A 25,366-nucleotide genomic window follows, 5' to 3' on the forward strand; every position below is an offset into this window, starting at 1 on the left:
CCTCTGGGTTTGTGTTTGGATGACAAATGGGGAAAGAAGGACTATACTTGGAAGGTTTCAATGGGCCAGGCCTAGCAGTGCAACACAGCACTTCTGCCCACGTTCCATAGGCCAGAACTCAAAGACATACCACACCTAACTGCAAAGGTGGTAGATGGTATGCTTTGTGTGCCCAAGAAGAAAAGGAAATGGATTTCAGTACATCGGTCTCTGCTATACCTGGACATAGTCATAGCCACTACACACAAGCTCCAACTATGCACCAGCATGACAGCAGTCTCTGTACACAGAGTATTTGTATCCTGGTGGATATTTGAAATCAAGGGCTCACTCCAACCTACTGAATACTAGCCTTAGGATACTGGCCTCTATAAGAGGCTGCAGAGGCCTCTTATAGACCCCAGTCTACTTCTCATTGGTTCAAGGCCTGTATCCTTTTCAACCTGAAGTTGAATGGTTTTTAGGAACCTGGGTGACTGTAGACTAATAAAAGCTACATGGGGGACACAGGCATAGTGAGTCTGATTTTGTTGACTGTGAAACACTGCTCTTGGGTGAATATTTCACCAAGCCCTCCCTGGGGGTTGGGTGGTTTGGGGATCTCCCCATGAGGAGTCGTTGGCCAGACTCCAGGCACCAGATTATCCCTGAGGGACACCCTCTCAAGCATTCTGTCTTTCCTCCCCTCTGCCTCTCTCTTCTTTTTCCTCAGTATTTCTCCTGACTTCCCTTTTCTCCTAGTGACATTGTGGACAAGATCGGCTGGTAAGTTAAAAGAGCTTATCCAAGCTGACACTCTGTTTATAATTTATAGTTTACATTCCATTGTAGTCAGGTCCTGCCATTTCTTGTCCACAGTCAGTGTGTTCATTCTGCGTGCTTGGCATTGATTGTGCAGAGTGAGGAAAGCAAAGGTCAAGCCTTCTGTGGGTGAGATGTTGATAAATCCTGGGCCTCAGTGTGACAGACATGCGGATACCATATGAAGATGTTTGTTCATTGCCCACAAGTAGCAATGTCTTTGCCATGTTTGTGGAAACCATCCAGAACTTTGGCTCATGTAGGATGAGGGGGTGGCATGATTTTCCCCTAGTTAGCCATGTGGAGCCCCCTGTTGATGAGCGGCTCCTTCCCTTATTCTTAATCTTGATCTTGTTTAAGATGCCTCCAAATTCTAATGTGGCTGGGAGCCAGAGCACACACAACAGTGCTCTCTTCTGGTTCTGTACAACTTTGGGTAGGTCAGTTTTCCTCCTTTGATCTTAGTTTCACCAACTGCATGGCTGCTCCACTGGCTTTCTCCAGGGTTTCGTCTATGGAACACATATGGGTGGGAAGACACGGCCTTCCAGGTGTCCTACCTACCAGGAAGTTTCAGAACTTGGTGCCAACAGCATTTTAGAATATGTTGCTTCCAGGCTTCCAGGCAAGTGCACTGAATATAAGAAAATATACTGAGCAAACACAGGAATTATTATTAGTCTCATTTTGTAACTGAGAAAACTGAAGCCTAAAGATGGTTGGATGAACTGAATTTGTCCTCCTTGCCCCCCAACTCATGTGTTGAGGTACAAACCTCCATTGAGCTGGTATTTGGAGATGGGACTTCTGGGTGGTAATTAGGTATGTGGACAGGAACCTGGGCTGATGGGGTTAGTGTCCTTCACCTGACAGCTGGAGTCTCTCTTCTCTCTGTCAGGTGCACATGCAGTGAGAAGATGGCTACCCACACACCAGGAAGAGAGCCCTCACTGGAATCTGACCATGCAGGCACCCTGATCCAGGACAATTTCTATTATCGAAGCTGCCCAGTCTGTGTTGTGCTTTGAATGAGCTAAGACATTTTTTTTTTCCAAGGATGCAAGTCTAGTAGGAGGTCACTCTTGGAATGGAAAACTTTTTCTGCCCACGTCTAGTGAATTTTCTTTACATGATCCTTTTCTCATGTATGTGTCCATTTAACTTGTCTCCTCAAGTAGCTATTGAACATTCACCATGTGTAAGGACTTAGGTTGTCTCCCACATTCTTCCCCATTTTTATATTTCTTCCTGTATCTGCTTGTACTTTTTCTTTTTAATTTTTTTATTTATATAAGGTGAACACTGTCGCTCCCCCTCTTCACGGAGGAACGACACTAAACCCTGCGCTGTTCTTTTGTCTGCTCGGCCCTCCCCGGGTTTGCTGCTGGTTCTTCCCGGGTTGGCTACTGTCCCTTCCACCTCCGTGGAAGGGCAGTTCCCCCTGGCCACATTCCCCACTTCCGCAGGGGAGAGGCACACCGCCGGCCGGCTCTCTCCGGGGCTGCACAGGTGTTCCCCTTAGATGTTCCCCTTAGATGTTCCTGGTGCATGCCGTCTCTCTCCTCCTTTATAGTCCTCCTCTGCCAATCCCAACTCGGCTGCCCACACGCCGAGCACGCTGCTCTCCTGCAATCAGGAGCAAGTCCTACAGTTTATTGGCTGAACTGGAGGCAGCTGTGTAGAAGCTGCTTTCTCCTCTCCCAGCGCCATATTGTGGGAGAGCAGATGCATAGAATAAGTCTTAATTCCAGTAACTTAGTCTAGTCCGGGTTGCTCCCCACAGAACACATTTCATGTGTTTCATATATACGGGTTTAGGAGCATGGTGGTACTACCCTCCCAACCCTTCCTCCCACCTATGCTCCTACCCCCCTTCCTTTCTTATTTTTAAAATTTTTACAATAAGATACTTTCAGTTTATTTTTTTCCTTTTTTCATTATTTGAACTATTTTTATTTTATTTTATTTTTTTAATTAAAAAAAATTTTTTTTGACAGGCACAGTGGACAGTGAGAGAGAGAGACAGAGAGAAAGGTCTTCCTTTGCCATTGGTTCACCCTCCAATGGCCACCACGGCTGGCGCGCTGTGGTGGCGCACCACGCTGATCCGATGGCAGGAGTCAGGTACTTATCCTGGTCTCCCATGGGGTGCAGGGCCCAAGCACTTGGGCCATCCTCCACTGCACTCCCTGGCCAGAGCAGAGAGCTGGACTGGAAGAGGGGCAACCGGGGCAGAATCCGGTGCCCCGACCAGGACTAGAACCCGGTGTGCCGGCGCCGCAAGGCGGAGGATTAGCCTAGTGAGCCACAGCACCGGCCTCAGTTTATTTTATAATCACAAGCTTAACCCTCCACTAAGTAAAGAATTCAACAAATAGTAAGTAGAAAAAAAATCCCACACTGTTCCTCAAGAGTATAAGGTTCTTGTCCTTTTTATCCCATGTTCCTTCTCTATCAACACCATTATGATAGTTATTATAACTATAATACGTCAACCCCTCCCCAGAATATCCCTTTATAATGCATATAAGAGGCACTGCATTATTATGACCACGTAGGGTTTATTGAAATCCCTGGTGAGGTGTTTTGGAAGGAAGAAGGAGCCCTAATTTCTCCTCATTCAGCTCATACATTCTTGAGTGGCTGGGGGACCTTGAGGTATATAAATAAGCTCCAATTGCCCAGCCAGCTCAGAATGGTGCTCCAATGGCCATATTCTTAATGATGTTAGCTTTCCTTTATGAAGTCCCTACAGGCATCACCTTCTGTTTATTATCCATTTGATTCTTACGAGTCAGGGATTGTTATCTTCAAGGCCCGACTTGTCTCCGTTGCCACCCTGGCTCACTTGGTGCCCATGTGGAGCTTCTGTGTTTCCCCAAGTCCTGCACAAACATGCATCCTACGGGTGATGAGTTGGTTTGATGGTGTTGATGTTGTAGCTGAGTTTTTCCACTTAATTGCAGCCAGTTTTTAAGGAGCAGGTCAGCTTGGAAGGATTAAGGAATTATATGTGATTAAAAAAAAAGATCCCAAATGAGAAGCCTCCCCAAACCCAACCTCATGACATTGTCTAAGGAGCAGAAGCCAATGGCTACTTTCTATTCATATTTCAAACTGAAATGAAGGCAAGAAGCTTATTGGTTTTTAATTTGATACCAGTGAGGCCTCCCACACCAATCAAGGCTTCCCCTGCCTGTGACCTTCGAGGGCTTCTGATTTGTGAGGTGCTCGGGGATTTGGTCAAATACATGAGGATGCAGCATTGTTTGCTCACTTCAATGGTAATTTGGGTTTTGCCATGGTTCCCTAACATGATATGTAAACCACATCTCTCTCTCTCTCTCTCTGAGAAAGAGAGAGCTAGAGAGAGACTGACTGATTGTATATTACCATATGTATAGACCTTTGGTATGCCCTTTTAGTAGTGAGTAAAATTGCTTTTCTTGGATGGTGAACATGATATCTGGTCCTAACAGGGATGATTTTGAGGCTTTTTTTCCCCAGCTGAAATTCTCTTCCCAGCCTTCTGGCATCTGCCTGCCCCACAGAGCCTGTGTGACCCCAGGTCCTGGTTGTTTTGCCTCACTTGGGCCGCTTTAGGTCTCCAGGAATGACTCAGGATCCGCGCTCTCCATCAGCTTTGGAGTGGGGCCAACTTCATGCCTTCCTTTCTGCTGTCTTCATTAATACTGGGCTCACGTCCCAGCATTCCTGAGAAATTGATAGAGACAGAACATCAATTGTAGTTTAGCTCTACAGCAGGGAAACTCACGGTGACAGGCTGGGGGATTTTGTTGCCAGGGAAGTCGATGGGCCCTTTCCTGGAACGGTCCAGCGTTGAGGCGCTCTGGGCTTTTGTGAGGTCATCGAGTGGGACACAGGACAAGAGCAACAAGCCGCTAATCTGCTAATTGCAGCCTGGCTAAGTGATATTACCTTTGTACTTGGCTCTTGGATGTGATGAATGGCTCTGCATGTGTAAGAGAACCAAACCAAGGCGCCCACTCTCAGGCTCAGAGGGCACCATGATGCTGGATTCGGTACTCAGCAGGTCTGGACAGAGGCTGGGCTGGGCAGCAGTGGTCTGATTGGGAATTCCCTCCAAGAGGGTTGGTCAGATTCAGGACAGCAGAGGGTCGTGTTGACATCCAGAGGCTGATGGAATCCTCTACTGGTTTCCCACAACATTTGAGAGAAAACAGTGGCTGCTTTTTCCGTGGGTCACTTCCTGTCAGGTGATTTTCAAGGGGCAGGACTCACTGGCAGGGACAGTTCCATGTGGCAACACACTGGATGGATAGGGAAGCAAGATGGTGAATCTTGACCAAACTCACATGCTCCTCCTCTTGCATTCTTGATCCTGGTAAGCAATATTGTCTGTGCTCAAATTGCCCAGTTCAGAGACCCTGGGGTTGTCCAGGACCTCCCCTCCTTACCAGTCCTATGTCATGGAATGGCCATTCTTGTTCTCTGTAATATCTCCCGAGGTTGTGCCCATCACTCCTTCCATATTCCAGCCTACTGTAATCCTCCCCACGCTATACCACAACGATGGTCTTCTACTGGGCTCCGCTTCTAGTCTTCACTCTTGATAATCAGCTCTTCAGTCTTCAGACAAAATCATCTTTCTAAAATGCAAGTCTGACTATGTTACTGTGTTGCTTAAGCTTCTCGGTTGTTCCCTATTTTCTTCTGGGTTGAATTCAGACATTTTTGCCTGACTATGAGCTATGACCTCGTCCAGTCTTTCTCCAGCTTCAACTCACCTCATGCTTCAGGCCATCTTGCACTGTTTTGCCCAGCCACTAGGAACCTCTTGCAATTCCCTTGGACACATCAAGTTCTCTCTTGTTTCTTGGCCTTTGCATATACTTTTCTTCTGCCTGGACTCTCTTTCCCTCTTTCCCTGATCAATGCTACACCCTTCTTTTTTTTTGTCTCAGCTTAGGTGCCACTTCCTTTTCTGAGTCTCTTGATGTAGACCTGTTTCTGTTCTCATAGCACCCAGTGTACTCCCACGCTACTGTTTTGATCATATTACACAGAAAATGCTTGTTTGTCTCATGCAAGATATTTTATTTTCTTCTATAGGTGGTATAAAATTTTCATTTTAAAAGAGGTTTATTTATTTTTTATTTGAAAGGCAGAGTTACAGAGAGAGAGGGAGAGGTAGAAGGAGATCTTTCATCTGCTGGTTTACTCTCCAAATGGCTGCAGTGGCTGGTGCTGGGCCAGTTGGAAGCCAGGAGCCTGGAACTCTAGCTGGGTCTCCCACATGGTTGGCAGAGGCCCAAGTACTTGGGCCATTTTCTGCTGCTTTCCCAGGCTCATTAACAGGGAGCTGGATGGAAAGTGGAGCAGCTGTGACTAGAACCAGTGCTCATAAGGGATGCTGGTGTTTCAGGTGGTGGCTTAACCCCTTATGCCATGATGTTTGTCCCACAAAATTTTCTTGAAGAATGAAGGGATTGATTTATTTAGGAAAAGTTATCGACAAATGACTTTGTTTGGAAGATGGGCCTCTGGAGGGCGGGTTTAACAGGAGACAAGAAAATCAATTAAATTACTGAGCTGATGGAAATAAGTAGATGGGAGTAGAGGTATCAGTGAGAACAGATTGGGGGAATCAGACAGTAAGAGGGTGATTGAATCCCATGGTAGACTGGCCAAAGAATTTTCAATACCAGAATAACTCATGTTCATTACAGTTGTAGGCATTTTGAGACATAAACGTCTGTTCCCTCCCGAAGCCTTCAGTAAAATTTACCCTTGACACTAAGGACTTGAACATGTTGTATAAATACAGAAGTGGGGTGTGTAGGTTCACGTCTGGGTCTCTCACATGAAGGAAATAAACAAACAGTCATAACACACATAGGAAAGGGTAAGAATTCAGAGGATGTCACAGGTGGTTGGAATCAATTGGGATGTGAATTCTCTTTGAAAAAGTGGTTGGACCTCCCAAAAGTAGTTGACTGGGGGTATGGACTGGCTCTACTTAGACATACAAGGAGGGAGATCCTAGTTGGTATATGAGCTCAGATTTCTTGTCTACTTCCTCATTGAGTGAACCTATGAAGGAGATATGTGCTCATATCTGCATACCCACACTGAGCTTAAAGATTATGTATGGAATGAATCAAGAAGGGAAAAATGCTAAAACATGTGAAGAAGTAGGTATAACTTGTAGGACTGTTTATCCTTTCAGAAAAGTCCTGGATGAAACTCAGGGCTTAGATCAAAGAGCCCATGCAGGAAATGGGAAGAAGAGGCCGTAAAGTCCCCTGCTGATACCACCCCTTCTATCAGCAGGGGCTACAGCCTAGTGATGTCTCCAAGCACATCCCTCCTAAAAATATATCCAGGCTTACCAAGAACCAGGACCCCGGCCCAGAGAAAGAGGCCTAGGCAGCAGGCAGGAAGGCCTGGCAGAAGAATCTGGGCTTCTCGGTGTGTCTGTGTAATACATCTTTCTGGGCTTCCAGGTCGGCATAGCTGTCTGAAAACCTCATACTGACTAATTTCTCAGTGTGTACCAATGAGACATGGTCCCTGTCCTAAAGACATTTACTACCCCTCTGGGAAGCAGGCCATGGATGTGGGAAAAGAAGAGTCACTCAAGACAAGGTGTCATTAAGAATAGGCCCTCTGGAGCCCAGATAAGGGGTGATCTCTGGTCCCTGTGAGTCAGACTTGCTTAGCAGTGGCACCTGCTGTGGCCAGAGAGTGGAACCCAGGAACCACAGAACTTTGAGGCTTCTGCTTTCCTCAGTGATTTAGTTTTCTTTTTATATGTGTGGTTCTTATTTTAAAAAATTATCCACATTTTCCCCATATTTCATGCCATCATTGCAAGAATAAGTTCATTCCCAGCATATTGGATTTTGTGATGATTCAGATATCAAAGACAGAGATGAATCCGCTCTTGCCTTTCCATGTTGAAATTGATATGCTGTTCCAAACCCCAAATCAAATAAGTGCCTTGTGGTGGTCTTAATAAATCACCTTTTACCATACGATGGAAGTTGTTTCCCCCCTACTTTTAAAAAAGATGTCTGCCAGTGGAACAACCTGAATGAACTGCAGTGTTCTTGCCAAATTTAATTGCCTTGAAAACAACTTCATAGTTGACAGACTTTAATCAGATCCCTCTTCTCTGTTGCCTGGAAATCTTCCTTCAGTCCTCCTAACCCTGGTCCCTGGGGGTTTCACCCTAACCCCCCCCCCCCCCCCCCCGCCCAAGACCAGTGTGGGAGTCACTCTTTGGAAAGCTGGCCAGGGAACAGCCATAGTGAGGAGTATTTGTCTTTTCCTCTCCAAGAAAGGACACAGGAAAACTTTTGCTAAGAATAAGCTTTTTGGAAGGACACTCAGTATGCTTTGGACTGGGCCCTTCAGAGGGGGCTGCCCCCTCTTGGGGAGCTGGGGGTGTCAGCTTCAGCAGCCTCGGCTTGGCGTGGGAATGCTACCCCCATCTAGGGATGCTCACCTTCCCTTGGACACAGGTGTGTATTTCTCTTCCTTAAGCCAGGGGCCGGGTAGGGCTTCTGCATCCTACATACTCCCTCATGTACTTGTGCTGTTCAGCAGGGCAGCCCCAGCATTAGCATCCTAGCAGTTCCAACGTGTCTACAGATCCATCCGTGTCTCTGTGCTCCCTAACCACCTGGCCTTGGCTCATGCCCGTCCCATGCCTGGAATGTCCTTTTCTCCCTCTTCTCCTGGCTGACTCTTGCTTTCTCTTTAAGACTCAGCTCCATTATCCACTTTTCTTGCATGGCTTCCTTGGCTCGGGGTTGGGTTAGATGGCCTTCTCTGAACTTCTGTCATGTCCTACACCCACTTCAGCCCTGGCTCCTGCTGCATTCTGTTGGAATGCATGCTTCACTGGTTTGTCTTCTTTACCAGAACACGTGACCCTTGAGGATGAGAATGTTGTTAGAGTCATCGCTGAATTCCCATCCTTTAGCACAACACCCAGCACAGTGGATTCTCAGGGAGTATTTGTTGTATATGAGAGGGGGCAGGAGGAGAGAGCAGTAGGAGAGGGAAAGAAAGAGAACAGAGAGTAGACTTGATTTGGGGGGCATTTGTAGGGGCTGGGGTACCTTCTCAATGTTGAGCTCTAATTCACTGTCTGTGGACCTCACCGTGCCATTGGAGATACTAGCCTGGGGCTCAGTTGCCCAAGGTTTCTCGGAGCAGCTGCAGAGTCATCATGTCTTGAAGTGCCTGTAGCTATTTGCTGTTGGTTGGAATCCACTGCTCCAAATGTCTCTGTTCTTCCCCACAAGTGGACTCTGCTCTAGCTTGGCTCATTGGCTCACTTTTCTCTAAACATGTCCTATAGTTTCCAACGGGCTTGTCTTTGCTCCAGCCATCTTTCCATCCACCCCCATTTCTGCCATTGTCTTCCATGAGGTCTCTTTTTCTACCATTTTCTAAGATCTTATTTCAGTCTTGATTTCTAGGAAGCTTCTGCTTCCACAGCCCCCTCTACCTTCTCTAGCAAATCTACTCTCCTGCATTCCTCTGATCCTGACTGTGGCCATCCAACTTGCCATTGGCCAGGGTTCCAGAAGGTATCCTGTCCCTTCAGTAGAATGAAGAAGTGGATTGCTCACCAAAGACCCAGATACATCCACCTACTTCCTGAGCCTCGTTCCTAGTCAGTGCCCTGGAGGTGCTTGCAATCTTCCCTTCCTCAGACTGCCAGCTACAGGAGGCTGCTTTAGGGAAGTTGGGCCTGGAGCCGTGCACAGGTGAGGGATGGGGGATGCCCAGCAGTGGAGAAGGTGGGTGTTGGCATGGGGTGATTCCACGAACCTTCTAATCACATCTCCTCCACCTGGGCTACAGTGAGCCTCTTTGAGAAAGATGGAGTAACCCATGATAGAAGCTCATACCACTGCTCCAGGGCTTGTCCATGGCTAGGAGAATGCTGGAGTGGGGTGGGGTAGGGCAGGACAGGACAGACTTGAATTCTCCAAGTCTGTGTGGGCTGGTCCTGCAGAAGGGATGTATGGAAAACCCAGAGAGGCCCCCTCCATTTCTGTCAATGAAACTGTGATCACCTCTTCCACTTTGGAGAGGACTCTGCAAATGAAGTGCTTATTTGAAAGGTCCCCTGGAGCCCTTCTTGCAGGATCAAGATGCAGAAAATAGTTTAATGAGGACACCAGCCTGCAGGTGCACCTGTGCTAATTCTGTAGACAAAGGCACTAACCTGCCAGCTCAGAGAGTAAGGGGCCATTAAGCTTCTTTGGGGAAACATCAGTCCTGCAGGGCAGACAGAAGCACCTCACTGAAGCAGGAGGCAGGTGGTGAAGGCATTCTTAGCACTCTTCCCCTTCAACCTGGCCTGTTAGTCTGTTCCCATAGTGGGCTCTCTGGTGTCCTAGAACCCAATGGCTGCTCCTCAGCAAATTTGGGCAGCAGAAAACCCTGGTGGGTGGTAAGCATGGACAGTGGGAAAAGCAGGGTAAAAATTCCAGCAGGAGTACTCAGATGATAGATACAGTCCATGATGATGATGATGACGACAACAACGACGACGATAGATCCTGACTCCTGTCTCTGATTGTGAATGCACTCTCTTGTTGTGAATGTACAACAGCTTTTAGAGATTTTTGATGGTGACTCATGATAAGAAATATTTTAAAAATGTTTAAATTTTTAGTGACTTATTTGAGAGAGAGGGGGCAAATTGTTCCCATCTGCTGGCCCACTCCCCAATTTCCACAGTGGCCTGCCAGGAACAGCCAAAGCTGGGAGTCAGGAACTCAATCCAGGTCTCCCAGGTGGGTGACAGGGACTCAGCTATTGGCCCATCACCTGCTGCCTTCCACGGTGGCATTAGCAGGAAGCTGGAATCAGGAGTGGACCCAAGACTTGAACCTGGCTACCCTTATAGGGGATGAGGATATCTTTTTTTTTTTTAAGTACTTATTTTTATTTTTTACTTGAGAGTCAGTTACACAGGGAGAAGAGAGGCAGAGAGAGAGGCAGAGAGAGAGAGAGAGATAGAGAGAGAGAAAGAGAAGTCTTCCATCCGATGGTTCACTCCCCAGTTGGCTGCAATGGCTGGAACTGTGCCGATCCGAAACCAGGAGCCAGGAGACTCTTCCGGGTCTCCCACGTGGGTGCAAGGGTCCAAGGGCTTGGGCCATCTTCCACTGCTATCCCAGGCCATAGCAGAGAGCTGTATTGGAAGTGGAGCAACCGGGACTAGAACCAGCACCCACATGGGATGCTGGCGCTTCAGGACAGGGCGTTAACCTGGTGCACCACAGGGCCGGCACTGATGAGGATATTTTAACTGGAATCTTAAACACTGGGAAAAATGCCCACATGGTAAGAAATATTCTTTAAAAAAGATTTATTATTTGAAAGACAAAAGTTACTGAGAGAGGTAGAGACAATGAGAGAGAGGTCTTCCATCCGCTGGTTCACTCCCCAGATGGCTGCAACAGCCAGAGTTGGGCTAATCTGAAGCCAGGAGTCAGGAGTTTCTTCCGGGTCTCCCACGTGGATGCAGGGACCCAAGGACTTGGACCATTTTCCACTGCTATCCCAGGCCATAACAGAGAGCTGGATTGGAAGTGGAGCAGCCGGAACTAGAAGCAGCGCCCATATGGGATGCCAGTGCTTCAGGCCAGGGCTTTAATCTGCTGCACCACAGTGCTGGCCCCAATGAGAAATATTTTTTAAGGATTTATTTTATTTATTTGAAAGGCAGAGTTACAGAGAGAGCGAAAGAGATCTTTCTTCCACTGGTTCATTCCTCAAATGGCCAAAATGGCCATAGCTGGGCCAGGCTGAACCAGGGCCCTGGAACTCCATATGGGTCTATCATGTAGGTGGCAGTGTCCCAATTACCCAGGTCACCTTTGGCTGCTTTCCCAGGTACATTAGCAGGGAGCTGGATCAGAAGTGGAGCAGTTGGTTTCGCACTGGCCCTCATATGGGATGCCAGCATTGCAGATGGAAGCCCAGTCTGATGTGTCACAGTGCCAGCCCCCAAAAATAATTTAAAAAACCATACTTTATTGCATCCCATTTGTGTGTCTGCACACCGATGTCATTGAAACAGGTTCTGTGAAACAGTGCTTCTTACCTCTACTCTGTAAGACGAACTCTGAACATTATACTCTGGTCTTTCCATTGAAAAACGCTTGTTGTGACCCTCTGGTGAGTTACTTCCTGCAGTTCAAGAATGTGGATCAGGCAGGCAGAGGATGAGAGTGGAGATCAAGCAGAGTTGCAGGCCTGGGGGAGGTGGCCCAGCGCTACCCCCTGTATTTGTCCAGTGGGAAAACGTTTGCGCCCCCTTGGTGGGGTTGGTTGGAAACGTTGAATGAGATCACCTGTGTAAAGTGCTTAGTGCAGGGCTTGACTAGGTAAGCAGTTAACAGCCATCAGAGGGGACGATGGTGATGGATACTGACTTCCATCTTGTGTTGTGAGTGCACCCCGCTGGCCTCTGTGGCCACAGCTTCTTTCTTACAGCCATCAGTGCTGGAGTGAGACTGCCAGGCACAGAGGTGACCCCTGGAAGGCTGTAGCTCCCCAAACACACGAGGTGCACGTTGAGAAGGAGCAGGTGGGACAGCAGAGCTCTGCAAAGAAGTTGCTGTCAAGTGGGGGTCTGGATTAGGAATATCTGTGATGTTCGTACACGATATGGAAGGATTCTCCAGCTCTTCCCGGGATAGATAAACAGCCAGAGGCAAGTGACAGCCACACGGGGAAGCTAAAGGCCTCAGTTGAGGACAGTAGGGAAAAATTTCATATATGGGACGAGGCCACCTGGTTGACCAGAAGTCAGAGCAAGCAATAGCTACTAAATTGCTCCACATTTTGGGTTATCTTTTTTCTTCTCTCTCTCCTTCTCTCTCTCTCCCTCTCCCTCTCTCTTCCTCTCTCCTCTTCTCTCTCCCTCTCTCTCTATTTTTTTTCTTTTTCTGCAGTGAGGAGTTGAGCCCCTTCTCCCTTACCTGCCCTCTTTGACCTGTCAAGGAGGGGATGAGTGGACAAGAGGAGAAGTACACTGTGGGAGTACCCAGCCTTGAGCTGCTGAGGTGACAGGCCCAGTACCAGGATGGTCACCCAGCCTGGGGCTGAACAGACGCCTGCACTGGGGGCACGGCCAATGAGAGACCCTCTTCCACGCCTTTGGCTTGCATACTCACCCCCGTGCTGGGGGTGTGGTGGAAACAACCAGCTCCTCTGCGCTCTCCCCTCCCTGTCCCACTTTGCTGGGCATTTCTGACCTCTCTCCCTTCCCTGAAATGAGCCCAAGGTGCTGGAGTCAAAGTCCAGCCCTGCCGTGGAGCCTGGGAGCAGGCAGCGGGCCGGGAGACGCTGGGGCTGCGGGTGGCTGGGCCTTCGGAGAGTGTATTGTTGATGGTCTGTCCAGACAGGCGTTGATTCAAGTGGACCTGACCTGGCCATGACCTTCTGGGGGTGAGGCCAACGGGCACCCCCCTCAGTACTGGTACACACGGAGCCAGTGATTCCGAGGTGAAGTCCAGACTTGGCTGCTCTGCTGAGACCCCTGGCTTCCACTGGCTGGTGCCTTGCTTTTCTCTGCAGAGCCCCCTCCCTGGGGCATCGGCCGACGGCCGAGCCCTCTAGACCTGGGAGCCCTGGCTGAGGCCGGGCCAGCGCCCGTGCAGCTTCGCACTGCTCCCTCACCGGCGGCCAGAGGCCCGGGTGGGTGTTTGCCGGTGCCACAAATAACATTTTGCTAAAGTGAAGCCTGGAGAATTCCTCCTCTGTTGGGTTTAAGTCTCTGCCTGAGATAGCGCTCTTTTCCATTCTAAAAATAGCCACGGTGAGCCATGGCTGGATCTGTCGCCATCCGTGGCAGGGAGGGGCTTGGCGGAGCAGGATCAGGACAGATTCTCGTTCCTCTTGGCCTGTCTCTGTCTGTGTTTCTCTCCTAGGGCCCCCGCAGTCTGTCAGTCAAACAGCAAATGAGAAGTCTCCTCCTTGGAGACCATCTCCACGTCCCTGTGTCCTGCCCCACACCGGGCATCTGCTGGGTAGGGGTGGGGTGGTGATGGGGCAGGCTCCCTGTCAGGCCCAGGCCTTGGGCTCTGAGACTCCCAGAGGCACTAAGGCTCTGGAGCCCCTTGGGCAGCCTTGGTGCCCTGAGGAAGGGCTTTGGGCCAGGAGCCCCTTTCACCTGGGGGCCCAGGGGGAACTTCCTGGTGGAGGCTCAGCTGGTGACCTGGAAGGTGAGGCCATGGCATGGCAGGACAGAGCAGGTGTGTCAGGGTCAGGACTGTGCCTGGCCCAGCAGGGGAAGGGCTGGTGGGCCTGGAGGGAGATGGAGGCCCTTCCTGCACCCTGCAGGTGGGCAGGACGGCTGCACAGGCAGGGCTCAACAGCCTCTCTTCCATGCACTTGTAGTTCTGGCTGGGAGTTGAGACAGGGGCAGTGTCCACTGGAGGGCACTGCAGCACCACCTTGGGCCAACCGGCAGCCCCTCCAGCCTCTTCTAGGAGCCTCAGGGTCTGTCTAGAGGGGCAGAGATGGCAAGACTCTGGCCTCTTGGCAATCGGTCAGCCCCTGTGGGACTGGAGCCTCCAGCATGTGTCCTGACACACGCATGCTGTGTCTGTCACACACCCTGCTTCACACGGATGCACACTGCATTCACCCTCATGCACATGCTCTCCATACCCGCATCTCTCTGCTCCCAGAATCTCACACACACTCACACACTCCTGACCCATCAATGCGGCTCACGCGCCCTTCGCTCTGTCCCGCACGCACTGCCCCTGCACTTGTGTGGTGCATGCTGTAACCTGACGGGCCTCAGCCATGTGCCTCCCACATGCAGGCGGCCTGGTGCAGCTGTTTGTGTGGTGGGGCTGATGTAATGTCAAGAAATTTCATGTTATATTTAAAATGACACCTGTAAAAATAATCTTCAATTTGTAATTTAAATACTGTAATACTCAATTATGTGAGCTGACAGGAAGTGTCCCGGTGGCTCTGCCACCGCCCTCTCGTGTCCTGGGGGCGGCATGGTGGGGCCAGCCTGGCCTCCTTCCTGGGGCGCCCACTGAGCCCCCTGCTCAGTGGCTTCCATACCCAGCCGTCCTTGTGGCCACAGGTGCCTCTGTACCCCCTGGCCCCCCGCCCGCCCTGGCTGCTTCCAGAAAGAGCCCTTCTCTTGGGGTTTACCCAAGCAGCCAAAAGCACAGTGTTCACCCCCGGGAACAGGAGGCTTTGCATGGTGGTCAGCATCTCTCATGGTCCATGGCTCCTGCCCCCATTAATAACCCAGGTGCCAGGAACCCTTGGAATAACAGCCTAGAGCCACAGTCCCTGCCTCTCGGCCTCACACACATGGCCTAGCATCCATCACCTCCGGCTCCACAGCCCAGGGCACCCCAGCCCCTCAGTGCTGCTTCCTAAGCCCCACAGAGGTGGTGGTCTCCATCTCACAGCTCACGCCGCACAGTTCACCAAGAGGCATCTTAACCCTTGCGGGGCACACTTGCCTTAGGACTCCTTCACTCTGTCTCCTAGCCTCCAGCTCAGAGACCCCAGACCCCTGCCTCATACCCCACAGCCCACAGCCTGGGCTGCAAGCCCACAGTGCGTTGGCCCGTGGGTGTCCTCCGAGCACCTTATGTGGAGCATACCTAAAATCTCACATGTCACTCCTCTCCCCAGCCCTGCGTCTCCCTTTTCAGTTTGTCTGAGCAATGGTTGCCCCACCCCAACCCGCTGATCATATCAGTAGTCAGGCCATTGTTTATGACTTCCCCAGCTTCTTTTTTTTTTAATTCCTCTGAACATATATGCATACACACACATTCACACACACATACATACAGTGTTTTATTTTTGTGTACTTGAAAGGCAGAATGACAGAGAGAAGGGGTGGGGGTGGGCTGGAGCCAGGAGCCCAGAACTCCATCTGGGTTTCCCATGTGGGTGCCAGGGGCCCAAGCACTTGGTGCATCTTTTGTTGCCTCCCCAGATACATTGACAGGAAGCAGAGGAGCGGGGACTACAGCCAGTGCTCTGATGTGGGATGTTGGCATCCCAATCAGGGACCCAACTCCCTGTGTGCGTCACAGCACCTGCCCCAGCCCTCCAGCTTCTTTGCTCACCTGTCTCCCAGCCAACTGGTTCCCAAGTCTTGTCTCTTCCCCCTAGATGTTTTTCCCACCTGTTTCTATTTGTTTCTCTGCACCAGGCCAAGGCTGGGACCATGAGCTCCTCTGTACCTCCTTGCCTCTGGTTCATTTTCTTTCTCATGGAGGTAGGCAGACTGTCCTTGAGCAGTGCTATCCACCTTGATGTTGATAAAGTTCAGTCTGCACTGCCCAGTGAGGTCACCACGAGCTCCATGGGACTACTGGGCACTTATGATGTGGTTTGTGTGACTCAGGAGCTGCATTTTGTTTATTTTGTTTACTGGCCATCACATTATACATTCAGAGGGAAGTCCACCACCCAAGTGACCCAGCCCCATCTCCAATCCCATGGCTCTGAGCTGCCCTGACTGGGAGCCAACCCACTGGACAAAGTTCCCTGAATCGAGTCTAGTCTTGGTTCAGAGTTGGGACTCACACTCTTCCCTCTGCCTGGAAACCTTCCCTGCTGTCCAGGGTGCCTTCTTTTCTTACCCTAGGGTCTCTGGAAACCTCTGTTCCCCCCAGGCCATGCTGGGGCCTGGCTCTGTGCCCTCACAGCACCTGTAAGTGTAATCAATCTGTATCCATTACTCTCTCTTCCCCCTGGCCGAGGACCTTCTCGTGCTAAGATCTGTGCTCAGCTCATGGCAAAGCCTCTGCACCACCTCAGCACCTTGAGTACAGCAGGTGCTCAGCCAGGATAGCACGAGCTGTGGCAATAGCAGCCAGGGTGTCCTGGGAAGCCCACTTGAGATGGATGCTGGATTCTTTGAGTCTCCCTCCTGATGGTCTCACTTTACAAAGTGAGGATCAGGTCGTGGGTCACCCCCCCCGCACACACCCTTTTGTAAGATTTATTTATTGGGTTGGCACTCTGGGTCGATGAGTTAAGCTGCTGTCTGCAGTGCCAGCAGCCCCTATGGGCACCAGTTCTAATCCTGGCTGCTCCACTTCCAATCCTGTTAATGGCCTAGGGAAAAGCATCAGAAGATGGCAGAAGTACTTGGGCCCCTGAACTCACAGTGAGAGACCAGATGAAGCTCCTGGCTCTTCACTTTGGCCTGGCCCAGCTCTGCATGTCGTGGCCACTTGTGGAGTGAACCAGCAGATGGAAGATTTCTCTCTGCCTTTCCTCTGTTAACTCTGACTTTAAAACAAACAAACAAATAAATCTTTAAAAATCAATAAAACAGATTTATTTATTTGAAAGACACTGTTAGAGAGAGAGAGGGAGATACAGAGAAAGAGATTGTCCATCTGCTGGTTCACTCCCCAAATGGCCTCCATGGCCAAGGCTGGGCAAGGCCAACGCCAGTAGCCAGGAGCTTTATCTGTGTCTTCCATGTGGGTTTAAGGGCCCAAACCAGTGCTTCCTCTCTCCCCTCCCTCACACCTTTTCCCACCCTCACCCTGGCTCCGGAGACAGAGTAGCAATCAGACACCACTGTCGGCTGCCATTCTGAGATAGGATTCCAAAGGCAACTGCTGGAACTACTCAGGTCTCTTTCCCCACTGCCCCTTAATATCCCAGCGGCCCTCCCCACTGTCACCATTTCCACTAAGACTCAACAAGTAGTCCAAGTGTCTGGGAATAGCACAAGGCCCCTGATGGCCCATCCCACAGCAGGTGGATGGACCTTGGCTGCCTTGGTTGGCTGTGGCCTTGCAAGCTTCTTCCGTAGACTGGCAGGTGGGGATGAGGATGGCTTGTTCCTGAAGATTGGTGGAGAATGGGGCTCCAGCTGCTAAGCACGAGTCCCTGGGCTTTAGCATGCCTAGCTCCTGAGACTGCAGTGCCCCCTGCGGTTGGCTGGGTTTCTGAGCTGACAGGAGTGAGCAAATGGTGGGAATGCTGACAGCCACAGCCCTGGGAGGTAGGCTTTGCACCCAGACAGTTCCAGGGGTGTGGCTACCCGTGCCATGCTCTGGCTATGTGAACCCCAGCAAGGTTGGCAGCCTGAGTCCCAGTGCCCTGCCCAGTGAAATGAGATGGCATCCTCTGCTGGTGTTCATGCATGCCACGGTGCAGGCCAAGGCTCTGAGCACTGTTTCTGGCCCACAGCCAGGCAGGGTGTGTGATGGTAGGATGTCTAACAAACCCTTTAAGAAAACTTGGAGTCCAAGTGCATATGGTCTTTCTCTGGCCAACCCAAGATCTCTGCTACTTATCTCTCCCAGGGTTACAGGCAGGAGTGGGTGGAATCCCTTTTCCATAGTAAGAATTGTAACAACTCCCTCTTACTGGGTGCCAGCCATGTCCCAGGTATTCTCCCAAACGCAGTGGAGGCATTTTTCTAAACTTTGCTGTGAACTTCCAGAGAGATATTGACATTCCCACGATGCACATGTGGAGGCTGGCTCAGAGTCACCGGAGCCTGAATCCCAACCAGGCACTTCCCTTTGGAAAGCACAAATATCCCAAGGGTCTGTGAAACACACTCTGTGCCTAAGGCCCCTGTTGTCTCAGAACCTGCAAGTTCCTACTATCACTGTCCCTGTGGATCCTACAGATCCCCTGTAAATGGGCAGGGTGAGCGTTTTTGTTGCCGTTTTACACACAAGGCATCAAAGCTCAGAAGTAGGATTCGTTCCTGTTGGACTTTGGAAGGAATGGGGCTCCCCTAGGTCACTGATGATCAGATTCTGCCCAGGCAGATGAGTGGTGACTGGAGGTCAGTCCCCCGTTGACTGTGGTTGCCCTGGGGTTCCTTCCCACCCACCTCTTTGTGCCCTTTCTTTTCATAGCACACTCAGTTGGAGAAATGTTTCTTGGACCTTGCCTTTCGGATTTCTGCATTTTTTCCTTATTCACACCAGACCCGGCATCTCTAGAACTTGGTTTTTCTTGGAAAGGCTGCCTGTGAGAATGGGCTTTTGTTTGGATTTCGCCTCTCCCTGGAGGGGTAGGTGGGGGAGCAGGGAGCCAGCAGGACAAGGTCCTCCCTCCTCTCTTCCTGTGGCCTTTCTAGCTCCAAGGCACAGAGCTTGTGGCTTTCCCTGGAAGAAAGGCAGGACAAAGAGGGACTCTTGCTTCAGGAATGTGGATCTGATGCTACGGCTTGGTCGCCTCTGACCTAGGAGGCTGGATCTGGGAGCTGTTTCTTGTCCAGGCTACGCTGGGGAGATGGTTCAGTTCTGGGGGTTCCCTATGACCCCAGTACTTATTCACTGCCGTACATCAGAGACCCAGAGCAGCCAGAATGTGCCCCCATTGTGTCTATGCTTGTGTGTACCTCGCTTAGGGTGATTGGCCAGGAGCTTCAGTCACTGGAAATCTGGGCTTGTGGGAAACACCAAAAGGGGGGCCTTTCCCCATTCTTTCCTGAGAGAGGGAGGGCTGTAGATGCAGCCCCCAGCCAATGTCTGCTCTGCAGAGCCATTTTACAAATAATGGTGGAGCGAATTCATTTAGTTGTTCTTTATAATTAATTGAAGTATAATTGTATAATATGAAATATACAAAACTTAAGTGTACAGTTCAGTGGAGAGTGTTACCAAATGTGTGTGCCTTGTAACCAATATCCCAGGGAAGGAATAACGCACTTTCATTACCCAAGAAAGTTTCCTGTGCCTCTTTCTTCGAATTCTTTCCCTACCCTACTATTAATACTTTTATCACAGATTTGTTTTGACTGTTCTCACAAGTCATTAACCATCACATCAAACAACATGAACTCTTTTGTGTTCCTGGCTCCTGTAGCTGAGCATAATCTTTTTCGATTTATCCATGGTGTTGTGTGTATCATTTTCCTATATTTTTTACTTTCTTGATAGTTTTGCCTCTTTCATTTAGTTTTTTAAAAAAATTAGTGTATTTATTTGAAAGGCAGAGTTAGAGAGAGAGGGAGAGAGACAGAGATCTTCCATCTGCAGGTTCACTCCCAAAATGGCCTCAATGGCCGGGGCTGAGCCATGCCAAAGCCAAAAATCGAGAGCTTCTTTCATGTGGGTGCAGGGGACCAACAGCTTGGGTCATCTTTGCTGCTTTCCTAAGCCATTAGCAGGGAGCTGGATTGGAAGCTGGGACTCAACTGGTGCCCATATGGGATGCTAGTGTGGCACGTGGCAGCTTAACCCACTGTGCCATAAAACTGGCCCCACTATTTAGGTTTGTAGGCAAATTATTGGGTTACTTTTTGGAAATGGTATGAGGTTACAACTGAGTTTTTGATGGATGAATTCTTTGCTGAGCTCCCCTTCTTCAGTGAGAAAGCCAGTCTCTGCCATCTTCACCAAGGGCTGCCTAAGGCACAGGTGTCCTTGGTAGTCCCTGTAGGTGTAGGTGCAATTTCTCTGCCTTGTGAGAGAGCTTCCCTAGGTGACAAGTAAGTAAGTAGTTTTATGATGGAGTCAGGTATGGTTCAAGTGGCAACTCGTGTTCATTTAAAGGGAGGATATCCTCTCCTTCCTTCTAGGTCAAGACAGACTCCTTGGAGGAAGAGGTTCTTGAGATGGGCTTTGAAGTTTGGAGAGAATTTTGGTGTACTATATGTAGGAAATGAACTCATATGACATTGGCAGCACTGCATATGTCCCTTGCTAAGGAGAAGGTGGTCAGTAGAGATATACACATATTTTGTACATATCTATACACATAGATCAGTACCAGTGTACCTAGATCTGATCTATGCATATGCACCTAATCTATTATTAAATCTAAGATTAATTCAAGTCTAAATCTAGTCTATGTCTACATCTGTCTATGTCTCCCAGAATCTCTGGGCTTAGGAGTAAGTAGCAGACTCAAGCTTTTGAGGAGTGTGATGGTACAGTATGTTCATTTAGAGCTGTGCAAGGACAGTTCTTACAACCTGTTGGCTCATTTGTCTACTGTCTCCTATTATCAAGTTATAGATCAGCCCTGAGAAGGCTCCCAAACTCCCCTTCCTTCACCTCACCCCCACTGACCAAGCCTGTCACCACGAAGAAATGGGCCAAGGGGCTTGTCATCAGATTCTGTAGTAGGTCATGGGCAGAGCTGGGGGTACCACTCACATTCCCTGATTCTGGAACCTGAGCTCTCTCTGCTGCCTGCCTCCCAGTTTCTTAGAGCCAGGGAACTTGTCAACCCTTGTCACTTCTGAGCTCCCATAGTGCTCTTTGATGTCGTTACCATTTATAAGTCCTCTGTGGGATTAGAGGGACCAGCCCTTGCTAATCTCTCTCTTTATATTTGAAATGCTTAAGGCACTTTAGTCTGCCTCTTCTGTCCTCTTAACTTATGGGCCATTTGAGGGTTGGGACTGTGTTTTAGCGACCTTGGCATCCCCACATTTAACAAATCGACTGCTCAAACCATCTTCCACAGGCAGAACCACCAGGCTGTTGAAGTTCTGCCTTAGACCAACAAACCATTCTGAGCTTGGCCGACAGCTTTTCCACACAAACTTCTCAGGTTCAGTAACTTCTGAATTCCTAGTGGCTTTGTATGTTTTCTGTGTTCTTTTTTTTTTTTTTTTTTGACAGGCAGAGTGGACAGTGAGAGAGAGAGACAGAGAGAAAGGTCTTCCTTTGCCATTGGTTCACCCTCCAATGGCCACCACGGCTGGCGCGCTGTGGTGGCGCACCACGCTGATCCGATGGCAGGAGTCAGGTACTTCTCCTGGTCTCCCATGGGGTGCAGGGCCCAAGCACTTGGGCCATCCTCCACTGCACTCCCTGGCCACAGCAGAGAGCTGGCCTGGAAGAGGGGCAACCAGGACAGAATCCGGCGCCCTGACCAGGACTAGAACCCGGTGTGCCGGCGCCACAAGGTGGAGGACTAGCCTAGTGAGCCTTGGCGCCGGCCTTGTTTTCTGTGTTCTTGTTCTCTTTTCAACAACTTCTCCATGCCCCAAACCCTGAGGTCTGTGCTCTGTCTCTGAGGCAGAGGATGTACAACCTGCTATCTTTGAGGTTCAACTTGGTCGCCTCTTGACAGAATGCTAGGGGTTCCTACAATGTGGACCCTCCTAAAAAGTAGTCCAAGGAAGCCAGCTGCTCCAGGTGTAGCACAGATATTTAACAAGCAGCAGTCTGCATGTCAGTTGGCTCTGGTGGCATTGATAGAGGGGGTTCCAGGTCCAGAAGAGACAGGGGAGGATGTGCATTGCCTTCAGCCCTCAGTCGTGGCAAGGCTAGAGTCCATTGGCTTCTTCTTTTGGTTTCCACTGACACAGCCCTCAGCTCCCAGTGCTTCAGGGTCCACAGGGAGCCCTGAGCATGACTCTCTCGCTTCATCATTGGCAGCAAGTGCTCCTGATTTTGTTGGAACTGTAGCTGTGAGATTCCCTACAACTCAGTGTGCCCTGGAGAGGAGGACCCGTCTGAGCATGCTGTTCTGCTTCTTGGAGCCCGAATGTCCCTTGAAATCAGATTCCCTTTGTTTATTTTCTCATAGCCTTAGTGATGGGTTCCTGCTGACTTAGAGGGAAGCTATGTGTCCTGTGGAGGAGGCAATGACTAGCTATTTTTTAAATCCAAATTTGGGGAAGTCTCCATGGCCCTTGAGCTTTACTTGGGGCATGGGCCGAGCCCGGCTCCTGTCTGTTGCTGGAGGCTCCTTACTGTTGGGGAGGCTCAGGACAAGACAGTGAGCCCTGGGGTTTTGGTCTGGTGATCTGGGCTTGGGGGTTGAGGACAGAGCTTGGATCTCTGCCAATGGCTCTGAGAACTGACCTCTGCTGTTAGTTTGAATCATCTACATGTCAATATCCAACTTAGACTCTATTGGCATGTCTCTGCTTTCTCAGTCTTCCTTATCATTCAAACATCTAGAAGGTTCTCCCTGGCTGTCTCTGCCCAATTTAATTGAATTCAGAAGTCAGATTATAGCCTTAATATGTGTAAGTCTTTGGGTCTCTCCCTGTTTTGGCCCCCAGCAATACCTTCCATTTGTTCTCGCAGCCCGCCTTTCCCCTTTTCTGGGATGCATTAGTCTTGTCTTTCCAGTGACAGTGGATGTCTGTTGGGACAGGGACCCTTTAGCATTGAATCCCCCGGGCACTTAGCACCCAATGGCAGCTTAAAGACAAACTAAGGGGCATCCCCACCATAAAAGTTTCTGCTGTGTCGAGGTGGACACAGCCATTCTCTCTTTTGTGTCCCCAGCATTCTCTGCATAGATGTCTTTTTTCAGCATCTATACCATATGGGACCTTTGCTTGTTTACAAGTTTTTCTCCTTGTAATAATTTATGAGCCATTTGAAGACAAGGACTGTGTTTTAATCTCCTTTTGCTATAACTTGAAGGTGTCTCCCAAAGGCTTGTGTTGGAAACTTCATCCCCAGTGCCATACTTCTGGGAGGTGGGACTGCTGGGAGGTGTTTAGGGTATGAGGGCTCTGTTTTTGTGAATGGATTAATGCAAATTATAAAAGGGCTTGAGATTGTGAGTTACATCTTTCACTTTTCTCACTTTCTCTTTGCCTTTCCATGATGGGATGATACATGGAGAAGGCTCTCATCTGGCAGCCCTTTGATCTTGGACTTCTCAACCTTCTGAACCGTGAACCAGTGCATTTCTGTTAATTACAGATTACCCAATCTGTGGCATTCTGTTATAGCATCACAAAACATTGACATCCCTATATTTACTGAACAAAATGCTTGAATGCAACTCTGCAGGCCAATGGACCACCAGGCTGTTGAATTTCCATTTCCACAGGGAATCTTCTTGGCCATACATTCTTCCGAGCTGAGCCAACAGTGCCACCAGGCAGACTCTGATGGCTGGAATGGTAGCGGTGCTGAACATGCTCTCCTGCCTGGAAGAGCCTGGCTGAGCTCGAATCCTCTTAGGAAGCACAGGGAGCTCTTCCAGGTGGAGCAGCAACAATTGTTCCCACCGGAAGCTGCCTTGTGAGCCTTCCAAGGCACCCGTGTCTCACTTCGCTGCCTTGGGTGGGCCAGGCAAGAGCACTGAAGTAAGTAGTAGTTGAGAAGGTGCTCAGCCTGATAGGTGACATGTAGTGAGTAGATAATGAATATTAGCTTCCTTTGTCTTCATCATGAGGAAATCAAATGAGGGCGTACGACCAGTGGGTTGTGGGTTATGACTTAGGAGTGAGGAAAGCAGTGAGCACTGTTGGGCTTTGAAACTGACCTAATAATTGGGGTGGTGGATTCTGAAGTCCGTAAAATTTCTTTGAGTTTTCATCATCTGTTCTCTGGGGTATCTCAGTTAACGCCAGACACCCACAGTGTGGGGAAATGTTGCTTCCCTTTGTGGGCTATCATCTCAGCTGATTTGTCCTGGGTCTCAGGCACAGTAATTGGCTCAGGGTAGTGTCATTGGTGGGGGTTACTTGCTAACGTTAAGAGTGAGACTAAGGGGATAAAGATTACAGGGTTGATCTGGCAAGCTGTTTAGGAACCCCTAAGCTTCCTTCTTGAGTTTCTATCAGTTAGGTACCATTGACAATACCAAAAGAGAAAGTGAGGGGATGGAGGTGGAGGGAGGCAAAAGTATGATGGATGCAGATGTAATTCCTTTATTTCCAGGGTCAGCACCTCAGGTCAGTTGGCTTTGGCCCACAGAAGTGGCCAGAGAGCCTTGCCCACGTGGCCAGCAAGGAGTTCCTACCTCTCCAAGGCCCATTGACCTCTGGCCGGCTCTGAGCTGCTCCCCAGATCCCAGAGTTTGCTCCAGGCTTCCTAGAATGTGCTTCCCATCAGCCTTCTTGCAGTTCACCCAGGTGTTTGAAGTGGGGAGTGAAGTAAGTTGATACCCACTGAAGCTCGGGGCCTAGGCTAGCCTAGCAGCCCAGTCCTGATTGCACAGGCCGGAGGCTCCCGGTGCTGCTCTGTGGCCAGCTGCATGGCTGACATGAAGGGGGACCAGAGCTGCTTATGATTCCCAGGAGGGGGGAGCTCAAGACCGGGGCATGGGCTCTGATGGACGATTGTTATTGCAACGTGTGTGCAGCCGAATGACATCATGCTATTGAGCCAGGAATTTTTTTTGTCAGTCTTTTAACACAAGTTTATGTTTTTCAGACCTTAAAACTGCAGGTCATTTTTTACATTTGCTATTGAGAGCAGATGTGACTGATCCCTATCGGGTTCTACTGAAGAACGGCGGGGTTGCTGAAGGTCAAATGCAGAATGCCTTTCAATCTCCATTACCATTTCCTCCACTCAGTGGCCTCAGTAGGAAGCCTGTGCTTGGTAACTGTGGCCTTCCAACGATTCTTGAGCCTCTGAGTCCCCGCTCCTGCCCATTGGAGAACTGGTGGTTCCTGTGCTGTGAATCTTGTCTGTGCTCAACAGGCTGCCAGAGGAAGAGAGCCCAACTGGGAAGTAGGAGACTTAGTACCATGGGTCTCAGCTTCTCCAGCTGTACAACTGAGAGTTGACTGGGGTCTGTAAGATACTCTTGACACTGCACTGGGACCTGGAGGGGGAGGCCCAGCCTATGAACT

The 25,366-nt window shown here is 49.7% G+C and overlaps 1 long non-coding RNA gene across 2 annotated transcripts in view; it reads left to right on the forward strand.

The window, feature by feature from the left end:
- The window catches only part of LOC149128184 (uncharacterized), a 133,245-nt gene that overhangs the window by 42,724 nt on the left and 65,155 nt on the right, over positions 1-25,366 (forward strand). The window contains exon 1 of one of the 2 annotated variants that reach the window (XR_016230552.1): positions 8,173-8,309. The exons of the other annotated variant lie outside the window; for it this stretch is intronic. This is a non-coding gene — a long non-coding RNA (uncharacterized LOC149128184). Of the gene's footprint in view, positions 1-8,172; positions 8,310-25,366 lie in introns of those variants that run through there. 2 annotated transcript variants of the gene reach the window in all.

The sequence above is a fragment of the Oryctolagus cuniculus genome, chromosome 2 (genome assembly GCF_051225735.1).
Source record: "Oryctolagus cuniculus isolate XC-2025 breed Fujian yellow rabbit chromosome 2, ASM5122573v1, whole genome shotgun sequence".
Classification (NCBI taxonomy): Eukaryota; Metazoa; Chordata; class Mammalia; order Lagomorpha; family Leporidae; genus Oryctolagus; species Oryctolagus cuniculus.